This window comes from Acomys minous (genome assembly GCF_964271855.1).
Source record: "Acomys minous genome assembly, chromosome: 17".
NCBI lineage: Eukaryota > Metazoa > Chordata > Mammalia > Rodentia > Muridae > Acomys > Acomys minous.
In genome coordinates, this window is record NC_140500.1 from 20,816,883 (window position 1) to 20,843,337 (window position 26,455).

At 46.3% G+C, this 26,455-nt stretch overlaps 1 protein-coding gene and 1 pseudogene across 2 annotated transcripts in view; one reads left to right on the forward strand and one right to left on the reverse strand.

The window, feature by feature from the left end:
• The window catches only part of ANO2 (anoctamin 2), a 334,924-nt gene that overhangs the window by 277,970 nt on the left and 30,499 nt on the right, over positions 1-26,455 (reverse strand). The window lies entirely within an intron of this gene.
• On the forward strand, positions 5,593-6,445 carry LOC311587944 (aldo-keto reductase family 1 member A1-like; annotated as a pseudogene). The gene has a single exon. The product of its transcript is annotated as an aldo-keto reductase family 1 member A1-like (transcript).

Below are 26,455 nucleotides of genomic sequence, written 5' to 3' on the forward strand. Positions count from 1 at the left end.
AGAGGACATTCACAGCTTGGTCAAACATCAGACAGACTAGTAGTGGCTGCGGAGCTCAAATCATATGATGTGTCTTCTTTCTCAAAGCTTAGAAAAGAAGATCAAAGGCGGGTGATCGTTAACTGGGTGGTCCGAGACAGCAGGAGGAGGCGGGGTCGGGGGAGCAAAAGGATGCAAAAAAGGACACAGTGGATCACCCACATCCCCAAACAAGGCTGGCTTTGTTTTCCTGACTCAAAGTCCGCGCCAGTGAAAGCAGAGAAACCTTGATCAAAATGCAGCCAAAAGGCAGAGGCTAGACCTCTAGAGTTCACAGAGCCACCCAATCAAGAGAGAAAACACTGGGCAGGAGGAGACAGATGGTGAGGAGGGTACAAGGAGAGACAAGAGACTAAAGTTGCCCTGTGGACACAGGTGACTGCATGTTGGACTCCGCACCAGCCCCTTGTCACTGTGGAATATTAACTCCCTACCACGTACCCTGTTGGAAGTCTCTAATGCCACTACATACACATTTTGTCATCTAGAATTTCATTAGCAGCTCCAGTTTCTTTTTCAGTTAGTCCCTCCTAGGATGCTGAAGGCAGATCAATTAAATATCTGGTGTTGGGGGGGGGGGGTGCAGAGCTCACATCCCACTGCATTGAAACTAAGATTCACAGAGGTAGAAGACCCTTGCTGCCTACGGGGGGGGGGTGGGGAAAGAGAGGCGGGGGCAGGGCAGGAACACCTGCTCTGCTCCAGAAGCACACCTGGAGATGCTGTGACCTCTGCATTTACTCCCGCATTACCCACCACTTTGTATAAATTATGGGGATTCACTCGCTGTCTGTTTAGTCCGAATCCTGAATATTCTCTTACTTGGGCATTTACAGCCTCACTTATGGAGACATTTGCATGAGGGTGTGACACCTGCTCAGCTGTCCAGGCTGTTAGATGTTCTTCAGGCTTAGAGAGCAGGTCCCATGCTGAGAGTGTGGAAGGAACACGAGGCAGAGAACCCAGGTACTCAGGGCCCTGTTTCTCCCCCTGGCGGGGACCAGGGCTTAGCACAGTTTAGATCAGTATCCCTTCAAGGCATCTGTCTTAAAGGGTTGGCCCCCAGAAAGGCACTGCTGAAAGGGGCTGTGGACGATGAGAGCATAGGGCTTAGTGAGCAGCTTCAGGGTCCTTGAGGGAACACCTTCACGGGCACCTGTGGCTTTAGTCTCTTTTTCTCTTTGTTCTCTGGTGAGTGACATAAGTGGTTTGCACTGCCACAAATGTCTGCCCCACTGTGCTGTTTGCCACGAGCCCAAAGCTAAGGAAAGAGAAGGGAGGTGATCAATAGATCCTGGGCTGAAACCACCAAACTCTGAATCAAAATAAATCTATTCTCATTATAAGCCAAGCACCTTAGGTATTCAATTATAGTACCAAAAACCTGACGTGGCCAAGCATATTGTTCTTCTAGGTCTTGGATTCTTTGCTGAGATCCTGGACCAGGTATGGTGGCTGCTGCCTATAATCTCAGCATTTGGGAAGCTGAGGCAGGAGGGTTGCTGCAAGCTGGAGTCCAGCCAAGGTTATACAGTAAATTCGAGGCAAGCCAGGGTTAAATAGTAAAACACCATCTCAAAAAAAAAAAAAGTCAAACACAAAATAAAATAAAGATAAGGAGCTTGGATGAGATGACCAGTCTCATCCATTACTTCAACTCTGACATGTGTAAACAGTATTTTATTTCTGATTGAGCCTTATGATGCCTGACAACGACTGACTGAGCACCATGTGGCAAGTGTTTTCTCCAGGCCTGTCCCATACCATGCAGAATTCTAGCACCTGCCTTACTGCCAGGTATTAAAAATCCTCGTTTTGCAAATAAGCCAACACACAGGAAAAAAAGATGTGATGCTGTGGCGTGTGTTAAGTTGGGGCTCCATCGCTGGTACCATGAGGAGACAAGAAATAAATGAAGGAGGGAAAGAGGATGAGAGACGGAAACAAACAGAAGGGTCATAGAAAAGAAAGAACCCGAAGCATAGCAAAGTTTAAACTGCGTTAAGGTGACATGGGTGGTGAAGAGCACGTACAAGAACCAATGGACCATCCAGCTGTAAACTCAACTTCACACCGTGTTGCACGGCACCTAACAGTAAATAAAGGGAAGGGCGCTTCGAGTCTTGTCTCTCAGCAGTCAAGTCTCAACACAATACCACTAACAATCAACACAGGGTGGTAGGGAGGGAGGGGAGTGCACTGCCATGAAGACCCTGCAAAATTCATGAGAGGAGAGGGTGAAATTACACAGAGTGCAGGGCGGCTCAGTTTCAAAGGTGTTATCCTCACCCAGGTACCTGACATGCAGGCTGCTGTGAAGGCCAAGCACAGGCCTGAGCCTGCCCTTTGCCCCCTTTCCCTACCACTGTTTCCTGCCATTTCCATTGTAAACAGCCCCTGATGAAGAGTGATAGCCTGGCCACAAGGAAGTCTTAAGGCAACATCAGACCACTAACGTCCAGACAGCCATACTTCCTCTCCTTTTTTTTTTATTAAAGATTTTTGTTTATTTATTATGTAGGTATACAGTGTTCTGCCTACATGTACACCTGCACGCCAGAAGACGGCACCAGATCTCATTATAGATGGCTGAGAGCCACCATGTGGTTGCTGGGAATTGAACTCAGGACCTTTGGAAGAGCAGCCAGTGCTCTTAACCGCTGAGCCATCTCTCGAGCCCTCCTCTCCTCTTTTTTAAATAATCTTTTTCATACAATATATTCTGATCATTGTTTCCCCTCCCTCACCTCCTCCCAGGTTTTACCCACCTCCCTACCCATCCAACTCCAAGCCTTCTATGCCCCCCTCCCTAGAAAACAAACAGGCAAAAAAAAAAAGGGAATAGAACAATGCAAAGAGACAAAGAAGAAACACACAAGGAAAACCAAAAGAAGCATGTGTACACTCAGAAATACACACCCACATGTATATATAAAAACCATAAAAAACAGAAAGCAGACTAGATAAGCAAAGACAAAGCAACAAATGCCCAAACAAAGCATTGTGAGACAAAACATCCCCCCAAAATACCGATCAGTTGGCTTTGTCTTGACCATCTATCGCTGGGCATGGAGCCTCTCTTGAGTGTAGTCTGGCTATCCAGTGAGCAGTGTCGCTCCTTCAGAGAAAACTAATTTTTCCTTTGTGAGATGTTATCAGTTGGAGATGGCTTCTGGGCTAGAGATTGGGGGTGGAGTGGGGTTCTTGGAAGGCTACGCTTCCAACATCTTTCAGAGGCGATAAGCCTACCATGGTAACTCGGACACGAGGAAACCAAGGAATGGAGTGCCCAGGCAAAGGTGCCGAGCCCATACTGTGCAAAGGTCTGTACAGAATACAGTGGAAGGAAACCATGGCTGTGAGGTCCTTTTCTCCAACATATGCCCCAGGGCAGCATGCTGGGCCTTCAGATGGTTCCAGATCATGTCAACAGAAAACAGACCACACAAACGTGAAAGAAAGCCAGCAGACAGATCTAGAAGCCCATTCTCCCCACAGCACAGTGAGGAAGAATCAACACGGTCCCCCGGGGAAGGCTTGCTACTAAGAGTGCCCAGGGGACCCTAAGGCACACATGTGACTTCCCATTTGCTAGCCATCAGATGTGCTCAGCAATCTGCTCCCGATTTGCTGCAGTCTGATCCTACCAGGAAGGACCACATTCTTGCGTTACTATTTCATCTCCCTCTGGTCCAGCCTGTTCTGGCCTTGTGTCAGATTAATATTCCTATTCCATGGACGCCAGACAAATTTTCCTTCAGCGCTATTGATCTCTCCCGTTGCCCCCAGCTGCCTGGAAGCTTACAAAGCCAGTGGCAGCCACCACCCCTTTCCCACCCTGGGGTCCGGAAGTGTAAACACTCAGGGTGGCCTGACTCATGCAGAAAGTTATTAGGAAGGAGTGAAGCTTTACAAGGTGTCAGAGATTTCACTAGCTCACAGGACCAGAGCCGGTGTCCAAAATTTGCAGTAGGAGAGCAATGGACTTTCCGCCATAGTAATGACATGGCCCGGGCTATGTATGATGTTCCCAGCTTCCTAACTGATGGCCAAGGCTGGGCAAAGGGCAGTGTCTGTAAGAATTCAAATGGATGATGATAGTAGCTAATATTTAGTGAGCAACCTACTGTATGTTAGACATCGTACTAGAGATTTATAATGCGTTTAATTCTCAGTGAACACAACACAGATGAAAACAAGGGAACATAACAAAGGTTTGGTGACTTTCCCAGAGTGTCACTCTAACTCAAGAGTCTAAGCCTTTAAACACTGAGCAGCACATGCCACCATGCCCTGAGTTGTACAGAAGGCTCCTTAGCATCATGCCATCTTTGTGACCCATGATGGGGACAATTTTGTGGACTGAACATGGCTACCATTAAGACCACAAAGGTAGCGTATTCATGCTTCCAACTGAACCGCATCACCTGACCACATCCTTACCTACTCAAGAAGTAGAACATTAGCCTACCCAGGCTAGCCTCATCCAAAGCCAACGGCCACCCTTGCTCTTGGAGAGCGGGTGATGAGAAAGCTGCTTCAGAGAGTTGGAAGGGAGTCAAGCAGGGGCTGACAGTCTTCAGTGCCTGCCTTGTTGGAAGAGAGGCCCTGGACAGTCTCTCTTGGACCCTGCCCAGCATGCAGATCTAAGCCACCCTGGCCTTCCCAACCAAGTTTAGAAGTGCAGCGTTATCACAACAGGCAAAATGTGAAGGCAATGCAAGCGTCCGCAACGGATGAGTAGATAAACAAAATGTGGTACAGACATGCTGTGGTCTGATGCAGCCTCAAAAATGAAGGGAATCCTGCCACATGTGGCAACATGAGTCCACCTGGAGGGCATTATGCTAAGTGAAGCAACCAGTCACAGAAAGATAAACACTGGGTGATCTGCTTCCATGACATCAAACTCACAGAAGCAAAGGATATGGGCGTGGCTACCAGCAGTTGAGGGGTAGGGACACAGGAAGTGGGTCTACATGTAAGGCTTCAGTTTTGTTGCATGAGAAAGATTTCGTGGTCCACTGTACATCATATGGCCATAGTGAACACAGCATCACACACCAGCATGTAAAAACAGTGGATCTCATGTTACGTGACCCCACACAAAGGAGGAGGTGTCCCATATGTCTACACCACTGATTTCCTGTGTGTTCCCAGTCACCCAGTCATACACATTAAAGGGTTCCTTTTCTCTGTAAACCAGTTATAGTCCAAATAAAGTTGTTTCTCAAAAAAGAAAATTCCAGCAGGAAAGAGAGCTGATTAAGGAAAGAAACAGGGCCAGCTCAGGGCAGGAGGTTGGGGGAGGGGGGGGAGACAGTAGGACAGCGGATGGAGAAGAGTACAATGCCATATATATGTATGAAATGCCATAATGAAAACCATCACTTTGTGTGCATATTAAAAATAAATTGAAAATAAAATGTGGACACATGGTGCAATATAAATGATCTTTGATGACATTGTGCTAAGTGAAATAAAAATACAGAACTGAGCTCTGCCCACTTTGTCTTCTCCACAACCGTCGCTCACTGCCAAAGGGACGGTACAATGACAGCTTCCTGTGTCCTCCTGCACACTAGACAGAAGATGATGACTCTGACTGGTCTGGTGACATGGAAGAGTGAGCCTGGCCAGGTAAAAGTGGCCATCAAACATGCCCTTAGTGTAGGCGACCACCACAATGATTGTGATGTTGTCTCCAGCAACGAGACTGAGATTGGAGAGGCCCTAAAGGAGAATGTGGGACCAGGCAAGGCAGTGCCTCAAGAGGAGCTGTTTGTGACATGCCAGCTGTGGGATTCTAAGCACCACCCTGAGGATGCAGAGGCTGACCTCTGGAAGCTACACCAGCTAATGTCCAGTTGGAGTATCTGGACCTGTATCTGATGTACTGGCCTTAAGCCTTTAAGCTGGGAGACAATCCCTTTCCCACGAATGCCAATGGAACTGTCCAATGTGACTCCACCCACTATAAGGAGACCTGGAAGGCTCTGGAGCTCTGGTGGCAAAGGGGCTGGTGAGAGCCATAGGTTTGCCCAACTTCAGAAGTCAGCAGGTTGATGCTGTCCTCAGTGTGGCCTCTGTGTGCCATCCATCCCTGGCTCAGAATGAACTCTTAGCCCACTGTGAAGCACGAGGCTTGGAGGTGACTGCTCGCAGCCTCTTGGATTTCTCTGATCACACTTGGCACCATCCTGATGAGCCAGTGGTCTTGGCACTAGCTGAAAAACATGGCCAAGCTCCAGCGGAAATCTTGCTCAGATGGCAGGTTCAGTGGGAAGGAATCTGCATCCCTAAAAGCATCACTCCTTCACTCATCCTTCAGAACGCTCAGGTTTTCGATTTCACCTTTAGCCCTGAGGAAATGAAGTAATTAGATGCTCTGAACAAAAATTGGTGATATATCGTGCCCATGGTTACGGTGGATGGGAAGAGGTCCCCAGGAATGCTGGGTATCCTCTGTGTCCCCTTAAGGACCCAGATTTGAGGCCATAGTTTCTCAGCTTCCCTTTCAGCTCTCCTGCTAAGTATTGCCTGCTACATCTGAGAAAGAAAGACTCAATAAAGCCATGAAGTGTTATAAAAAAGGGGAAAGGGGGTATTCTGTGAGGTCTCTAGGCAAGGGAAATGTATGACAACAGAAATACAATGGTTCCCAGGGAAGGAAAGGGTTAGTACTGAAAAGAGACAGAGTTCCAGAAGAAAAAGTGGTACCCCACAGCAGTGGGGACATACGCATTGCCACGCAACTGGACATTTCAAATGGCTGGAGTGGTAACTGAATGTTGTGCGTATTTGACCACACATTTAGCTTTTATGGCATAACATTTATATTTATCGAGACAGGGCCTTGCTATGTTGCCCATTGGTGCTGAGGATGCAGGCCTGTGCCACCAACCTGGCTTAGCCATGGTTGCAAGAGATGTTTTTAATAAACACTGTGTGTCTCAGATATAACAACAGGTAAAACCTATGCTTTCATCTTTTAAAAAAAAATAAGCAGAAAGTCAGAAATTAAACACACACACACACACACATACACACTTATTAGATGGGCCTGAAACACCAATAAAATGGGATGACAGATTTGCTGTTAACACAGATGAGTAAAAGGTAAATCTTCCAGGGTTGAATTATTTAAACATGTAAACCTGCCTGACCTGGTTGCACCTTCAGTAAAAATGTATGATTAGAGATGAATCACAAAGAAGCCTGAGACTCACCTGAGGAGCCATAGCTTCTTCCATAGAGAGCCGGTCCCCAGAGCTGCCCCCTTTCCTGACCCCAAGGGTCTAGGCAACCACAGAAATCATGAGAAGTCAGATTCGTACACCTAGAAAGCAGATCGCTGAACCTACGAAAAGTCCAGTGAATAACTTTTGACATCACCTGAAAAGGGTTTTTTTTTTGGAGGGCCAGAACACTACCCCAAAATCATGTTAACATCACCATCCTCTGAACATGTGTCATAGGCAAAGCCATAGTGTCTGATGCAGGAAGCTGTGTTGTACGTGTTCAGAAGGTCCAGCAGTTCAGTGATATAAGCAATAACTTTACAGAAAGAGACGTTCTCAAACATGGTCATGGGATGCAGTACCCAGGAGAGAAGTCGAGATGGCAGACAAGACTGGAACTCAAACTGTAAGTCAACAATTAACCCAGAAATGATAACTGGGTTCCCAGGTAGAGGGTGCACTAACCCTTAAAAGTCACAGTGACAGAGAAGTAAACACTGTCTCAGAGCAAGTTATTAATTTTTCTTGTGTTTGCCCCCTCCCTCCCTCTCCCCCCCCCTCATTACATCCCACTGTTTCCCCTCTCCCCCAGATCTGCTTTTTCCCTGTTTCCCTTTTTTAAAAAAAGGACTCCAAGATGGTGGTGTCTGAGTAACAGGCGCTCAGAGACTGCAAAGAAGAGTGGCTATAATGCTGACTCCCAAATGCCAGTGTCTGTTTTACTGACCCCAGGAGGGACCCTGGGTGCTAAGGATGCATGGTACCAGCCTCCCCAAGGATGGCCTCCAGTCCCAAGGCACAGTACTAGCCCCAGTTCTACCCATCTTCCTGAGAGATACGATAGAGAAGACCATACAGGGTCTCACATCAAGATGGTAGCGCCCAGAGTGCACGGTGTCTGGGTAGCAGGAGCTCAGTGAGCACAGATTGGGAAAAGAGCTTCACCAACCTTACATCCAACAAAGGGCTAATACTCAAAATATATAAAGGACTCAAAAATAAACACCAATAATCCAAATAATCCAATTTAAAAATGGGATACAGAGCTAAACAGAGAATTCTCAACCAAGGAATCTCAAATGGCCAAGAAACAATTAAAGAAATGCTCCTGCACTCAGGAAGCAGAGGCAGGATTGCTGTGAGTTTGTGAGTTCGAGGTCAGCCTGGTCTACAAGTAAGTCCAGGATAACCAAGGCTACACAGAGAAACCCTGTCTCGAAAAACAACAGCAGCAGCAGCAAAAAAAAAAAAAAAAAAAAAAAAAATGTTCAGTGTCCTCAGTCATCAGGGAAATGCAAATCAAAAAGAATCTAAGAGTTCATCTTACACCCATCAGAATGGCTAAGATCAAAAACTCAACTGACCACTCATGCTGGCCAGGATATGGAAAAGGGGGAACACTCTTTTATTGCTGGTGAGAATGCAAATGTGCACAACCACTTTGGAAATCAATCTGGTGCTTGCTCAGAAGATTGGGAATAGCTCCACCTCCTGGACATATACCCAAAAGACACCCCACCATACAAGGACATTTGCTCAAATACGTTCATAGAATCTTTATTCATAATAGCCAAAAACTGGAAACAACCCAGATGCCCCTCAACAGAAGAATGGATAAAGAAAATGTGGTATATTTACACAATGGAATGATACTCATCTGTTAAAAACAAGTAAGTTATGAAATTTGCCAGCAAATGGATAGAACTAAAAAAGATCATCCTGAGTGAGGTAACCTAGACCCAGAAAGACACATGTGGGATGTACTCACATATAAGTGGATATTAGCCATAAAGTACAGGATAACCACGTGACAATCCACAGACCCAAAGAAGCTAAGTAACAAGTAGGGCCCAAGGGAGGATGCTTGAATCTCACTCCGAAGGGGAAATGGAATACACAGATGAGTGGATTAAGAGAAGGAGCAGGGTAGGAGAGGGGGAGGGGGTGGGGGTGGGGGACAGAGGGTTTGCTGAGAGAAGAAAAACCATGAGCAGAGGCACCTCTGAGACAAGCTAAGACCTATGACAGGGTAGGCTCGTAGGAGGATATGGGGTGACTGTAGCTGAGACCCCTAGTAACAGGGGTCATGGAGACTGAAGAGGACACCCTCTAACCAGACAGGACTCCTAGTGGAGGGAGGTGGACTACCAACCCACCCACATAAACTTTGACCCAAAAATCACCCTGCCTACAAGGGGCGCAAGGATAAAGATAGAGCAGAGCTGGAGGGAATTTCCAATCAATGACAGGCCCAACCTGAGACCCACACCATGAGAGAGAGTCAATCCCTGACACTATTAACAATATTTTTCTATGCTTGGAGACAGAAGCCTAGCATAGCATAGCTGTCCTCTGAGGGGCTCTGCCCAGCAACTGATAGAAACAGAGGCTGAGATGCACAGACAAACATTGGGCAGAGTGCAGGGAGCCGTGTGCAAGAGTCGGGGTGAGGATGAGAAGAGTCAACTAAACTGGGCCCAGGGTTGCTTGTGGAGACTGAAGCACCAAGCAAGGACTGCAGAGATTAGACCTAGGTCCCCTACATATATGTAGCCAATAGGCAGCTTGGTCTTCATGTGGGTCCCCTAGTAAGGGGAGCAGGGGCTGTCTATGACATGGACTGTGTTGCCTGCTTCTTGATCACTTTCCCTGGCAAGGCTGCCTTGCCCGGCAACAGTGGAAGAGGATGAGCTCAGTCCCAAGGAGACTTGATGTGCTGGGGGGGGTGGGGGGGAGCTCTTTTTGGAGGAGTAGGGGAGGAGGATAGGGAAAAGGAGGGAGGAAGGGACTGGGAAGAGAGGAGGGATAGGGCTATGGTTGGGATGCAAAGTGAATAAATAAATCAAATTTTAAAAAGAGCAGGGCCTCCCAGGGAATTCAACGTGGCATAACAAGTTACAATAAGACTAAGCACAAACCTTCATATCAAGGATGGACAAGGCAACCCTGTAGGAGGAAAAGAGTCTCAAGAGCAGGCAAAAGTGTCAGAGACAACACACACATACACACACACACACACACACACACACACACACACACACACACACACCATGTGCTACCACTGTCAGAAGTCCCATAAGAGCACCAAGCTACACAACTGTAAGTATATGCCGAAGACCTAGACCGGGCCCATACAGGGTCCCTGTTTGTCGCTTTATCTCTGTGAGCACCTATGAGTCCCTGTTAGTTGATTCTATGGGCCATGTCCTCATGGGGTCCTCAGGCCCTTTGGCTCCTATAATACTTCCTCTCCCTCTTCTGTGGGGTTCCCCTGGCTCTGCCTAGTGTTTGGCTGTGGGTCTCTGTATCTGCTCCCATCAGTTGCTGGATGAGGCTCCTCTGATAACAATTTCTTTGTAGTTTGGTTTGGTGAAGCATCCAGTTGAGGCTCTTTACCTCCTCCTGGTGGTTGGGAGGACTCATGACCGTTATACAAATAGTCACAGGCCCTTAAGGCTAAAAATTCAGAAAGCAAAGACAATAAATCAGGTTTTGTGTCTATGGACAAGCAAAGGCAGATGCATATGTGGAAAAAAAGGACTCACCAGGGCTTGTGGCCCCTGAGGTTTTAAATTCCACATTCTTTTTTTCTTTTCTACCCAGACTCATATCTTGGGAGTAGCAGTCATACCCAGAAGTGATAATTCCCATCAGCTTTAAGTCCTTGGCAGCATGGAAAATTTCCCCTAGGGGCCTAGTGAGGCGATGGCAAGGCCTCTTGTGGCCACAGATCGCTCCGCTACTGTGGCTGTGGCTGTGAGATGCCAACAGTCCAGGCAGTTCATCCCACTGTGTCCGCCTTCTGCATTTGCATCCTTATCAAGGCGAGCAGAGCAACAGGGCTCCTCTTTTGCTTTTGCTTATTATTCAAATTGAATCCTAAGGAGACTTTCAAAGTACTTGGCAGATGACAACTGCCTCCGTGTGCTGCAGTGAACGAGATGAGTCAGTATATCAGGAAGAAAAAAAAAGACTATTGTAAAGAATGAAAGATTAGAAGCACATCAGAAACCACAGGGCGAACAGCAGCACAGCTGAAAAGTATAGAGAAATACAACGGCGACCCAGAAAGAAGCAAGCAGTGTAGGCTCTGTTTTTTAACAATTAAACTTTATTTTACAACCAAATTAGCTTACACAAGAGGGAAAAAAGGTTAAAGGGACGAAAGAGTGAACCTTCCGGTATCCGTTCCATGGGACGGGTCCCTAGGTGTCTCTGGCCTGTGTGCTGGTCCAGCCTGTTCGCTGATCCACGTGTGCTCAAGCCCAGTCTGAACCTGCTGCTGCTCTCTCCTCTCTGCCTTGCCTGTCTCCTTCTCCCATTGAGGGTCAATTAGAAAAACAATAGTCCAGGTGGAGTCCCCAGGTCTGCCTCCTGAATTCCAGGCCCAGGATGGCTCCACCCAGTTTATCTCAAGGTATCCATGGTGTGTCCAAGAGTAAAGCCCGCCAGGACTGCTTTCACCTGTGACAAAGCTTTCAGTCTTTCCCACAAAGCAGCACAAGGCTCTACCATCACTCCCTGGTTGGGGAGGGGAACCAAACTCATCTAAAAGGCAAAGTAGCGGGGCCTGGTGAGGAAAGACTGGAACTCTCACCCAGAGGGAAAGCCCCCAGTTGTCACAGGCTCAAATCCAGCTAAAGGCTTTGATGCGACAGTGACGCCATTTTGGAACAGTCGGCAACAGAGAGAGAAGGTCAACCAACACTGCTTCATTCTAAGACTCAGAAGACCGGGACCAGACACTATCTTGAGAGAGAAGGCACTGTTCAAGTCTAAGCTAACCGAGAAGCCTGAGAGAGAAAAAAAAAATCACAAGTCATGCATCCAGGTCAACTTCCAATGCAATGGAAGGAAATAGCAGTGGGGCGCAGTGTGGAGAGGGAGGGGCCAAAGGTGGATGCACTAAGAGGCTGAGGTAGAAGAAAGTTTGGTTGGGTTAGTGAAGGGTGCAGTCCAACCATCTCTGAGGATAACACTGGGATCCAATAGACCTGAGTCTGAGGGCAGGGATGGCAAACCCTCAGGAGGAACTTATCTGCCATGAGGTTTCCAGCCAGTGAGACTAGGAACCCTGGAGTTCCAGCAGAGCCTTTGACGTCTGCAGCAGATGTGTTCAGCGCTACATGGATATGAAAGCAGACACTCGTCCACCCGTGCAGACCAAAGGGCTGTGTTTGCTCTTCCCATCTACAAAACACCTGGGAAAGACTGCTTGGCTAGAACACTGGGCATCCCAGGCTGTACAAACTGTTAAGTCCCAGAGATGTGAAGAACCTGCCCAGCCCACAGGATACAAAGTCAGATACCACCAGCAGAATCTTCTGGTACATAAGAAGGAGAAGTTTCTGGGAAAACAGCATCTCTGAAGGATGCTTCACTCATGACCCATCCAGGTTGAGCAGCAGCCTAGCCGGTAAGCAAGACAAGAGACTGCATTATCAGAGAGATGTACCCTGACCCAACAGACTCCATTCTCACAAGAACCAGCTAGAAGGCAAGCTAATCCGCCATCTGTTTCATGCTCCCTGCCTTCTTCTTTTTAGTGGACTTTTAGTAGTAGTTTGACTTTTTTATTCAAACGTTAGTATTTTATACCTCTTTTTAATTTAGGCATTTTGAGCCATCACAGTTTTACATTTATTTCATTTTTCTCTCCTTTTGTAACATTATTCCACATTTCCTTTTTCTTTCTCTTATTTGACCTTGTTTTGCATTTTCTTGTTTTTTGTGTGGTGGTGGGGGGGTGGTTAAGACAGGGTTTCTCTGTGTAGCCCTGACTGTCCTGGAACTCACTCTGTAGACCAGGCTGGCCTCAAACTCAGAGATCAACCTGCCTCTGCCTCCCAAGTGCTGGGATTAAAGGCGTGTGCCAATGATGCCCAGAAATATTTTAAGTTTTACTCTAAATACATTTTACCTCTATAGCATGATCTAAGTAGTTTTGTTGTTTCCTGTTTCCTGGTCTTTGTTGGTGCATTAGTTAACTCAAATTGATTGCCCATACTTTTCCACATTTTCTTCAGGTTGGGGTTGTTGCTCTTGCAGCAATATAGTTCTTCTGTCCTTGAGAACAGTGAGGATGGACTCCTCAAGAATATCTTGCTTAGGGGGTGCCTGGAGAGATGGCTCTGAGGTAAGAGCGCTAACTGCTCTTCCAGAGGTCCTGAGTTCAATTCCCAGCAACCACAAGGTGGCTCACAACCATCTATAATGGGATCTAATGCCCTCCTCTGGCCTGCAGGTGTACATGCAGGCAGAGCACTGTGTACATAATAATAAATAAATAGATCTTTTAAAAAAATATCTTGCTTAGTAGCCAGGCGTGGTTGTGCACACCTTTAGCCCAGCACTCAGGAGGCAGAGGCAGGCAGATCTTCCTGAGTTCAAGGCCTACCTATTCTACAAAGCAAGTTCCAGGACAGCCAGGCCTACACAGAGAAACCATGTCCCGGGAGGTAAAAAGAAGAATATTTTTCTCAGTAAAACTAGCAGGTACCCAGATCACAACACGGAAGAGGGAAATGTGCCAAGTCAAGGCAGCACAGGGCCTCGAGAGACCATGACTCCTCAACTACTAAATCTAGATGTTGAGGTGGTTGAAATGCTATGCAGAGAATTCAAAGTCCATAAAAATGATAAATGACTTCAAGAAGAGACAAACAAGAAGATAAATGAAGTAAAGAAATCAATCCAGAGTATGGATGAGAACTACAGCCATGTTTTTTTTTTTTTAAAAAGTAGTAGCTCAGATGAGAAATGTGGAAAGGAAAATTATATTTTTGGAGGAAAAAAACCAAAGAATAAATTTTATAAGTGAATAAACCTAATTTTAAAATAGTAGAAAGCATCGCTATTTGATCAAGTGAAAGAAAGACTCAGAGATGAAAGACGTGGTGGAGGAAATAGCACACTCAAATATAAGAGTGAAAATAAAAAAATAAATAATATAAATAAAGACAAGTCACACTTAGGCTATGGCTCAGTTAGTGAAGTGCTTGTCTAGCACATGGGAAAGCCCGGCTTTAAGCCTATGCAGAAGACTGGGTACAGTGACCCTATTTGCAACCCCGGCACTTAGGAAGACAAAGTAGGCAGATCAGGACCTGTTGGCCATTCTCAGCTATGAACTGAAGATCAGCTCAGAAATATAAGACTCTGCCTCAAAAACATTTTTAATTGAAAACCACATCATCTAAGAACCAGGATTTTAAAAAGTAATAGAATAAAAACTAAACCACAGAAAATTGATTCAATAAAATGATAGGAAAGAAAGAAAGAAAGAAAAAAAAAAAAGAAAAGAAAAGAAAAGAAAGCCCAAGTCTTGGAGGCTGGAACGGTAGTCAAACACAAGAGGCATATAAGACCCCCCAAATAGACGTGGCTAGAGAAGAGCCTCTATATAAAACATCAGACTCAAATGCTGAAAGTAAAGATGCAGAGACCAGAGAGGACCAGAACAAAATAAAGTCTAAGGACATGACAGGACATGATTCTCATAAAACTCACTGCAGCTACGATTTCCTGCAAAGATCAAGCCAGTCAGCATTCCAACACTGAGGGCACAGGGGCTCACAAGCCTACGCCTATCTGATGAGCTTTCAACATGGATTACTTCTGAGGTAGGGACAGACAGTTTTCTTGAAGGGTTACGACTCCAGGTAGGTCAACCACATTCCAAGGGAAGGCCATATCTAAAATCAGTACACGCAAAGAAATAATAATGATCAAAGCAAAAAATGATGAGACAAACACTAAAATAAACAACAAAGACTATGGAACAGAGAGTTGGTTTTTTTTAAGTAAGCAAGATTGACAGACAAAATTCAAATTAATAAAGTGAACTATAAAAAGAGGGGCATTATAAGAGATACTAATAAAAACTACAGGATCACACAAGAATAATTTGAAAACCCATACTCCAAAGAGCTGCAAAGTCTAGAGAAAAAATGACTAAATATCGAGATGTGTGTGACTCAACAAAATTGAACCTAAAGAATGCCAAAATATAGTATATCAAGTACATCAATAAGGAAAGAGACTAATGGAGTAATGGGTGACATCTAAGACCACTTAGTGTGACCAGATGTGTCAAAAGCTAATGTCAATGTTCCTGAAACTATTTTATAAAATGGACGTGAAGGAATGGCTGAAAGTTCACTATACAAAGCCATTATGTCTTTGTTATTGAAGCCAGATAAAGATACGACCAAAAACGAGGTCTCCTGACAGATATCTTTAACAAACAGGCACAAAAATTTCACAACAAATTCAATAACTAAATTCAATAAATCATTTAAGAGATCATGCACTGTGTTGGATGCACGATTTAATTACTACTTCCTTTCCGAGGATGAAGGAATGGTACAACACATTCAAATCAATAAGAATCACACCATCATTGTCAATAAATGCAGAAAGGGCCTTTGGCAAGGCTCAATATCCCTTCATTGTAAAAGCCCTGAAGAAACTAGGAATAAAATAAATATAACCTCAGTGTAGTAAATGTTATATACAACAAATGTTTATCTAATATTGTACTGAGAGGAAGCAGAAAGTATTCCCTCTAAAATTAGTAACTAGGTAAAAGTATTCATTTTACCCATTTTTATTCACACAGTGCTTGAAGACTGAGCCACAGCAATAAGGGAAGAGAAATAATAAAAGATATAAATAATGAAGGAGAAGTCACATTACCCCTATTTCATCTATGGCCATACTACGCTGAAGGCATCCACTCTTGTCACATTATCCCTCTTTGCAGATGACACGGTCCTATACCTAAGAAATCCTAAAGATTATATCAGAAAATTCTTAGATCTTATTAGTAGTTCAACAATGTAGCAAAATACAATATAAATGTTGGAAAAATCCATACTATTTCTATATGCCAATAACTAACTTTCTAAGAAGGAAATCAGAGGAAAATCCATTCACAATACCTTTACACACACACACACACACACACACACACACACACACACACACACACACACAGCCTAGAAATAAGCCTAACCAAGGAATAGAGGGAGGGGTGGGCTTTTCCTATGAATCTTCAAAACAATGAAGGACCATACTGAAGACACCAGGGACACCAGAAGACAGAAGCACCTTCACACCCATAGGCTAGCAGAATCAACACTGTGAAAATGGCACATCACTGAAAGCAAGGCTCAGACTCAGTGCAATCTCAATCAAAAAGCCTATGGTGAAATACTTCACAGAGATGAAAACATACAATTTTGAAATTCATATGCAAGCACAAAAGACTCTGAATAACCCAAGGAATCATAAGCCAACAGAGCAATGCTGGATGATGAATCACGCTATCTAATTTCAAATTATACCACAGGGTCATAATAACAAAAACAGTATGGCATTGGCACAAAGCCAACAAGCAGGCCAACAGAATGGTGTGGAAGTCCCAGAAATAAAACCATACAACGACAGCCATCTGGAGTTTACAAAGAAGACAAAACACAGCATAGGAAAAAAAAAAAAAAAGAACCTCTTCAGCAAATGATGCTTGAGGAAACTGGATTGATGTGGAATTCATCCCTCTCGCTCTGTGTAAGAATCAATTTGAGTTTATCAAACACTTCTAGCCTAAGAAATTGAGCCTGCCAGGGGAAACACTTCAACACAAAGGGAAGGATTTTTCAGAAAGGACTCCAGTAGCTCAGAACATAATAGCTCGAAGTGACAAACAGGATTGTATGGGATTTCAAAGCTTTTGCACATCAAAGGAAACATTTGGCAGGGTGAATAGGCAGCCTACAGAACTGGAGAAAAACCTTTGCCAAGTGTATGTCTGACGGGGCGGTTAATATCTAGAATCTATAAGAACTCAAACAGTTAAAACACCAAAGGAAAATCACTCTGCCAATAAATAATCAAATGAATTGGACGGACAGTTCTCAAGAAAAGAAATGTACAAGTCATGAATAAACACACACACACACACACACACACACACACACACACACAAAGTTCAACATCTTCATCAGCCAGGGAAAGGCAATTTAAACTATTTGAAGATTCCAACTCACCTCTGGCAGAATAGATCTCACCAGAAGGCAGAGGGCTGCAAGTGCTGGTGCAGAGGTGAGGCAGAGGGAGTCCGCACTAACTGATGGAAGGAATGCAAACATGTACAGCCACGACAGAATTCCGCGACTATGCAAGGTCCTCCCAAAAGCCAACAGCCAGACCACCATATGACCTGTGCCACTTCTGAATATGTAGCCAAGTACATGTCAGCCGGCACACCACAGTGATGCTTCTATTTCATGTTTGTTGCTGTGATCACAAATAGCCAACATAGGGAACCAGCCTAGAAGACCGGCAACAGATGCTTGGAGGAAAAAGCTATGGCCTAGGGACACAGCAACAGTTTTTTTTTCTTTAATTCAGTCATAAAGAGGAATGCAATTATGTCATCTACAAAGAAATTGGTGGAATTAAAGAGAATTGGGGCAGATGCCCTGTGTTTTCTCTCCTATGTAGAATCTAGAAAGAAAAACAAAAACATAGGACAAGAAAGTAGAAAAGGAGCTAAGAGGCGGAGAGGAGGGTGTCTACAGGAAAAGGGAGGGAGACAAGAGGGAATAGTGCTGGGAGACAGCACTGCATGCTTTCTCTCATTTCCATACTCTAGATTTAAGTGTCCATTGTCATAAAAGCATTAGGGGTATATTAAGTGCAGTGAAGGAAACCATCCACAGGAGTAGGGGAGCATATAATGGGAGTAAATGTGAGAAAAATACAATGACGGATGTCAAATTCAAAACCCGGAACAAGTCTCTCTTAGTACTTGTGGCTCCCCCAGCACATCCACCCCCCTGCCCCTCCCCCGCCCCTCCTAGGGTCTGGGCTTCCGCTCCCCAAGCCTCTGATCCCTATATAAGGCAGCCATTTCTCTGGACCCTTCCAGATGCCTCTCACTATCTTCTCTCTCATAGCTACAGTAAACCTTCTCCTCGACCATACCGTGGCCCTCATTTTTCATTCAATCAACATGTATGCAAAATGTCATAATGAAACCTATTATTTTGCCAGCTAACTTTAAGATAAGAATTAAGATTGAGGTTAAGATGAGTTTGCTCTTATTATTATGATCATAACCTGGGACTACACACTCAAGAGTTATCAGATATCCCATTGTGCTCTTTTTAAATATTATTTTTAAGCTAGGCGCAGTGGCATACATCTGCTTTCCCAGCACTCAGGGAGACAGAGGCAGATGGATCTCTGTGAGCTTGAGGCCATCCTTGTCTACAAAGCAAATCCAGGACAGCCTAAAACTATATATATATATATATATATATATATATATATATATATATATATATATATATATATATCACAAAACATTCGGCACATGTACGGTACTGCCAAAACACTAAAAAGGGGGATAGTGAAGAAAAGAAAGACTCCTCGGGCTAAGTAGAAGACCATTTACACGAGGAAGAAGGACCGCTGTTCTGAAGGATTGCTGGGCAGCATTCTCCACCAAAGGGAGCTGCAGCAACAGGACAGAGCACGGGGGTAAAGGATGACCACAGAGATGGGAAGATCAGGGAAAACAGAAGCCACCGTGGCTCCTCTTTTCGCTCCTTTGAAGTACATGTAATGACAGTTGACAGAAAACACTACATGAGCCTTTGTTTTCAGCTTATGTCAGTACAGTGCGTGAGACAGCTACAGGAAGAGTCATGGCAGAGGAGCTGGTGAGAGGGCCAGTGTCTATGCCGTTCACAGTGGCTGCGTATCTATCCTAACGAGACTATGGAAAGTATGTCTTTGGGGATGCCTACGGCACCCACTCATAACACCACACTCTGGGATGTGTGTTGGCAGGCAGGGGACAGAGGACGTTCCTAATTAAGTCCCCATTGCGATCCTGAACTCTGGGTTAGGAGTTGATGGGCCACAGAGTGTGGAATAGAGTCCTGGCTCCAATTCACCTGTGACACTGTTTCCATCTTTAAGAGACACCGTGGGTAATTTGGGCCCAGACAGGGTGGGAAGTGATTCTGACACAGCATGGAAGGTTATGGGGTCTGAGCAATGATTGGGGAGATGGGCCTGCCCCTCAAGTTCAAGTTGACAGGCAGCTCTTGGTACCCCATCCCTTCCTCTGGGCTGGTAAGCAAGACTAACTACAGAGTAGACAATTGCACCCTGAGGTCATTCGCATTGCTAAGGGGTCTCATGAGGGGTCCTTAAAGGGGACAAATGACAAGCTTATTGCTGTGACTTGAATGACAACCCTGACACTAAATGCTGAGACACTAAGCCAACAAGACATTTTGGGAAATTCTATTATATGTTGTAAGTTTCTTTTAGGAAAACTAGTGATATAGACAGTTGAGTCAGATGTACCCAAACCTAAGAATTAAGATTTGGCACACACCATTAATCCAAGCACTTGAGAGGGAGAAGCGGCCAGATCTCTGGGTTCCAGTCTATCCCAGGATACATTGAGACCCTGTCTCCAAAGAACAATTGTCTAAATAATAATAAAAAATATGCAAATTAAAAAAATCACTGTTTGATTTTGGTCATTCTTTTAAAAATAAAGAAAAATAGAGGTGGTAATAAAGAGTGAGCTGCTTCCAGCATCAGAGTCCCTGAAGCCATGGATCTGGGCCCCCCGCCCCCCAAACCAGGGAGATGAAGAAGGCAAACCCAGGCTAGAGATGGAGGCTTGGTTTCCAGAAACTGGACTCATAATTTAACAGACATTGTTACTTCGCAACAGTTCTGTTCAAGCACGTCTGGCCTGGACTCGGGTGAGCCACAGATGTTTGTCCCTTTTTCTGCCTCTTCCCTGGGGATGTGGACAGCCCTTAGAGAGAAGTAGCTTTGTTTCCGGGAGGAGCTTTGCAGGCCAGGATGCAGACCTCCCTGGAATCCCAGACAAGTGTGCTTGAAGCCATGCAGCCTCTTGGCTTGGCGAGGAACTTGCCATCCACGGGACAGTTAATCTCTCTTCCTTTTCACAGAACTCAGTCCGTGCATTCACATGGTCTGGTCTGGGATGGATCTACGGATGGGTTGTGTACACTTTCCCAGACCATGGAGGCAGAACAATGCAAGTGTGTGTGTGTGTGTGTCTGTGTGTGTGTGTGTGTGTGTCTGTGTGTCTGTGTGTGTGTGTGTGTGTCTCTGTGTGTGTGTGTGTGTGTGTGTGTGTGTGTGTGTGTGTTTGTCTGTTTTGGGCTGCAGCTGTGTGTTTCCCCAGGTGAATTTTAAAACCAGTCCAAATTCATGAACCTCTTCTGAAAAGCCCTTCCCACCAGCAACGTGCATCCTGCTGAGGAGCCTCCGTAGGTAAGAAGGAGGAACTGGAAAGGACAGAGGCTGCAGGTGCTCTGCCACGAAGCCAGCCCCGCCGCCCCCGCCGCCTCCGCCACCTGAGTTCTGGCATCTGGTCCTCTGAGCTCACAGACCTGAAGTTCGCTTAGCAGGCTGGACCACTAAACCCAATGTTGCTTCCTAACTCTGGCTCGGAGTAAACATTAAAAAAAAAAAAAATAGAAGCAAGGAGAACCAGAACCCTGCATCAGGGCTGTTTGGCTGGGCATGTGTTACCAAGCCCCTTTGTCATCATTTGACAAACCTTACTTAGCACCTCAGGAGACAGAAGCGCATTCGTGAACCTGAGTACATTGCTGAACATCCACGGCCTCCGTCTGTGAAGTGAGATGTGGTTTAAGGACTCTCAAAGTTCCCTTCCAACTCTTACTTTCTGAGTCATTGGGATTTACAGTGAAATAAAATGAGGAGGGAGGGGGGGAATCTAAAATACGTTCTCACTTTTAATGAAAATAAGAGAGGTTGTCAACCCACTCTGCATGTGACTTGTGATCCCTGGCATCCTAGAAGAGGCCAGCACATTCCCTTCCCAGCCACAGATCTGGAAAGGAAGTAGCCAACACAGCGTGGCCCCGCCCCCTCTCTGGCACTGGTTCACTTCATCTGCTGAGTATTTCATTAGAACTGGTGATGGTGCTGAGGAGAAGCCAAGGCCAAGGGTGCAGGAAGGAGTCTCCTTGTTCTCACTCAGGAGAGCCAGGAAACAGCAAACAGCTGGGACAGGTCTCCGTGTAGGTCGCTCCCCTGCTGGGAGCATTGGATGGCTTTCTGTGCTCATCAGTTCAGACATGTTCCTGGGAGGACCCTGACTTTCGAGGGGTTGGGCCTCTCAGCAGGGTCACTGGCTGTCCCCATCCTGGCCCCACAAGGTGTCCCGGGAAGCCACATTTCCACGGCTGCATCTGGGCCTGTGGAAGGGACCTAGAGATGTCGGCAAACCCAGGCAGGAAGTAATGTTGAGCGGATTCAACCTGGAAAGATGTGGCCATTGCATCAGGGGATAAATAATCAGAAACACAAATACTCAAATGGGAGGGGGACGCCTGGAGCGGGGTACAACCAGCCGGCATTTGGACAGGAGCTTGCAATGTGATCCAGTAACAGGGATTTGTAAACTGCATGCAAAGAGGTGATACCCCAACAAGAACCAGGAAGGAACAGGGGTGGGGCCCGGCAGCTGCTCCTGGGCTCCTGGGAGGCTAGGATGGAGACTAAGCCAAGATGGCAGAAGAGAGGCCGAGTCAGACTGCAGAGAGCAGAGGCCACAGGCAGCTGTCTGGAAGCCTGGCACAAGGTCAGGAGGCAAGGTGTGGCCAAAATGACCCTGAGACTTGTCATGAACTTCAGCTGTGACTTTGGAACTCCAGCAGCTGACCTGTCTGTCAATGCCGGTAGATGGAAGAACCAAAGAAAGAACAGAAGATGCTCAAGTTCAAGTACAAGGTCAGTCATGTGACCTGTCCCAAGTCAGAAGCAGAGCTGGGACAAGGGCTCTGATCTACAGACAAAGAGTCTCCCTCCTCCCCAGGTCCATAATCCCCCATTGCTCCACTGTCTGAAACTTGGGAGCCTCAAAATAAATCTCTGGAGACAAATCTTCACGTACATTAAACCCAGTGGGGCTAATCAACTGCATGCCATCTGACGGATGCCTCTGCCATCATATGGTTGCTCTAGAGGGATTTAGGTCAGACCTTAAGAAGAACTTCCCTCTTGAGTTTTGAGATATTGCATGACTAAGCAAAAGAGACAATGTGGATAGATGCTTCTTCTTCAAAAGGTTTGTTAGCTAAACTGTACGTAGCATAAAAAGGAGGCATTCTCTCAACAGAGGAGGTTAGAGGAGTGTCCTGCTTCAAACAAAAAAAATGAAACTTCAAAGCCAAGGTTTAAATGGCAAATGAATTAGCTTGAGTGTTCACTAAAAGAAAAGAAAGCAGTCAGTGTAACATTCATTCAGTTAAATCTTAAAAATAGGTATTCCATGTGGCAAGCCAGGCTTCTAGATCAAACTAGAGCACCAAGATGGAGGATTTCTCTAGAAGCCCAGGGATGCATAGGCAATAGAGACATCTTCCTGGGGATCATCTTGTGAGACCTTTCATGATAAAGAAACAGACCTGGGATCCTAAACCTGGGACAGTTTTAGGAACGGGAGGGAGGGGGCAGCTGTCACGTGTGTCCTCTAAAGAATGGAGAAGGCATCGGAGCCACTGCCTGACTCACAACACCAAAGCAGAAGAAACGCAGCCAGGCTCTGGTTAAGACTAGACTTATACGAGTCATCACAGCTGTTAAGAACAATACAAGCACCTGGGAAAACTTCAGATCTAATATTCAGGAGCAGGAAGAGCAGCCAGGGGTTTCCAGGACCCCCCCACCCCCCGCCGTGGGGTCCGTTAATGAACATCATCTCACCACACATCTCCTCGTCCAAGATGAAGCCCCTCATTCTGCGATGTGGCAGCTTCTTCAGAATCGCTCAACTAGATAGATTACTGCAGAAAACCCATGGCGTGTGGGACACCATACAACATGCCCAAACAAACACTGCTCACTGACTGCGCTGAGTCCTCCACCGGAACCTTCTCCTGCTAGGAATTTCCACCCACCCTGCCATTCCTGGTTCCTCTCATTACAATGGGACAGGGTGTGTGTAGAGAGAAAGGGAGAACAAAGAACAGAAACAGGGACAGGGACAGAGAGAGAATGAGGTCAGGGCAGACACCTTGCAATTACCCATCTGGGTAAAATTGTCTTGCAGATAAGCCACAGTCTGGCAGGGAGGAGAGGGGATGGAATTATGTTGTGCATTTGGGGCCAGAAGATCCTAGCCTATCCATGTAATTCTGCCTGGCTTAGGCTTGGATTAATGACTGAATTAGCTTCCCTTTCCTGAGCATCCTCACAGACAGCGGGCTGGAATTACCCAGAATGCAAGGGGCAGGGAGCAGATTAGGCATCTGCTCTGTGTAATTAGCACCCACGTGGTGGAGGGGACAGGCCAGTGTACACAGTCACCCTTCATGGTGCAGAACAGTCTCCAGCCTACTTTCTTTCACTCAACCCTGACATCCCAAAAGGTGCTCCCTGTGTAACGTGTGCTTCCTCACAGGGCCGGGGGGATAGGGGGCGGCTCTGCATTCAAGAGGTGCTCCATCCCAGACACGACAGAGCTGACACACACTGGGCTCAGAAGTAAGCAGCTTAAGAAGGCCAAGGTAAAAGAAGGAGGGAGCCAGCATGATGTGGTTCCTGTGCCCTGCCCCACCTGCTGGTTCTGCTTTGGTCCTTATGTTTCAGAAGGGTGGCTGCAGTATACCAGGACAATCATGGCCAGTCAGAGCAAACGACTAAACTATGCTTGAAGGAAAAGGAGAGCCACTGAAGAGGAAAGCAGAGCGAGCCTAGAGGAAACGCCTCCTGGCTCCACCTCATCCCTCCTGGTACCCAGGGGCAGAAATAAGCAGGACAGTTAGGAACAATCTCAGCTCAGTCCTGCTCCCATGTCCTGGCATACCATGCTGGCCCCTCTGTGTGGCTGTGCCCTCACAAGCTCTCCAGATGCCATGAGGCTCAAATCCTTCATAGTCCAGGCACTGTTCCCATCTTAGAGTCATTCTAGCTCCCCTTTCCAGAAGCCCTGAATGCCTGTCACTCCTGCCTTCTGACTCAAGACCCATCCCCTACTCTCAGAGGTAGTCTGATGCAGAATCTGGCCATAAGCATAGCCCCTAGGTAGCTTAAAGTACATATAGGAACCCAGCTATCCCCAGCCTACCACCTCCCAACTACAATGGGTAAGAAGGGAGACTCTCTGCAGAGCGAGGAAGCCGGGAATGGAACCTCTGTTCTCCACTCCTGGGCCCTTCTAAACAACCTGGGAGCCAGGACCATCCTTTCCATTCTACAGAGGGATGGTGCAGAAGGGTACTGCAGCCACCAAGCTCAGGCTCCCCACGGTCTCCTGCTCACCTCCCATCAGACAGCTGCATTTCTTCAGAAGATGGAGAGAGGGGCTGGAGAGAAGGCTCAACGATTAAGAACTCTGATCCTTCTCCCAGGTTTGGTTCCCAGTGCAAACATGGCTGCTCAAAAACACCTATAACTCTAATCCCAATGCAGCTGGTGCCCTCTTCTGGTCTCTGCGGGCACTGCATGTGCACGCTACACAGCCACACCTGCAGGCACAACACCCTGTTCACACAAAATAAAAATAAAGGTTAAAAATTATTTCTAAAAAATGAAGATTGAAAAGAAGCTCAATTTGACTCACAGGGTCAGAAACAAAGTAAGAGTTAAAAGTACAAATGTGAATAAAGTGGGTATACTGGCTAATTTTAGGTCAACTTGACATCAGCTAGAGCTATTTTGAAAGAAACACCTCAACTAACAAAATACCTCCACTGGATTGGTCTGAGCACAGGTTTATGGTGCATTTTCTTAATTGAGAATTGATGGGGGAGGGTCCAGCTCACAGTAGGTGGTGCCAACCCTGGGTTGGTGGTCCTTGGTTCTATAAGGAAGCAGGCTAAGCCATAAGGAGCAAGCCAGTAAGCAGCACACCTCCGTGGCCTCTGCATCAGTTTCCGCCTCCAGGTTTCTACCCTACTTGAGTTCCTGTCCTTACTTCCTTCAACCATGAACTGAAGTGATAGCAAAAGCAAAACTCTTTTCTCCCCAAGTTATGGTGATGGTGTGCCATCACACCAATTGAAAGCCTAACTAAGACACTAGGAGAGCCAATTTGGGTCTGTCTTATTATACTTTACAGTTTGTGAAATTTTTCCCCTGGGGAGTTGTCAGTTACAGATCGCAAATAAGAGATAGAGTGAGTGTGGCTAAGAACTTGCACAAAGATGCACACCGGGGAAGCGGGCTCTTCACTCTCTACATCCAGGGTGGCACACTGCTGGGGAAGGGGACAGAAGTCAGCTCCTGATTTTACAATCACTTAACAAGCAGCTCGTGCTCACAGGCTAAGACCCAGCTCATTCTAGACTCATCTTCCCACCACAATGCATCCTGGGAATGGTACATATAGTAACACACACAACACTGTAACCACACATGAGCAGTGTGCACAGAGAACCAGCAGCAGGACCACACAAACTCTAAGGGGTCTAGGCCTACCACCCCAAAACCTTTGGAGATTCCTCTGTTTTGTGCCTGACAGATGAGAGAACACAGCAGCATGTCCATCACACACCTTCCCTCCTGGTTGTCTATTCCCAAAATGATGCAAAAAGCCTGAGGCCCTCCTGAGGCTAGAGAAACACCAGGTCTCCTATAGGCATGAGCTATAGGGTGAGCTAGGTGCAAGATCCCGGGCTGGAGGAGCTCTGAGATCCAGAAACATGACCTCAGGCCCCAATGCCTGCAAATCACTGGGTCCTAAGCGGGTACTCACTGTGGCAGCTAGAACACCATTGACACCTGGTCAAGGCCCCAACTCCATCCCGACAGGGTTCAACAACCACATACACAACAGAATGCAGCAGATGAGACCCCAGCCAAGCTGACAATGCTCCCAGGCTGAAATCACATTCTGTAGATATCGGAATGAACCCAGGGCTCCCTCCAAGCCCAAAGCTACACGGTAAGCCCCCTGACTCTTGTTAGGAGGGTCAACAAACTCTAGTTTCGGCTGAGCTTCTGGACAGGTTAAGACAGAAGTCCGAAGGTGGAGTCTGATTTCTAGTCTGTGATTAGACACCAAGTTGGCCAAAGGTAACTTGGGCAGGAAAGGCTTCATTTGGCCTGCATTTCCCCTATCACAGTCTGTCATTAAGGAA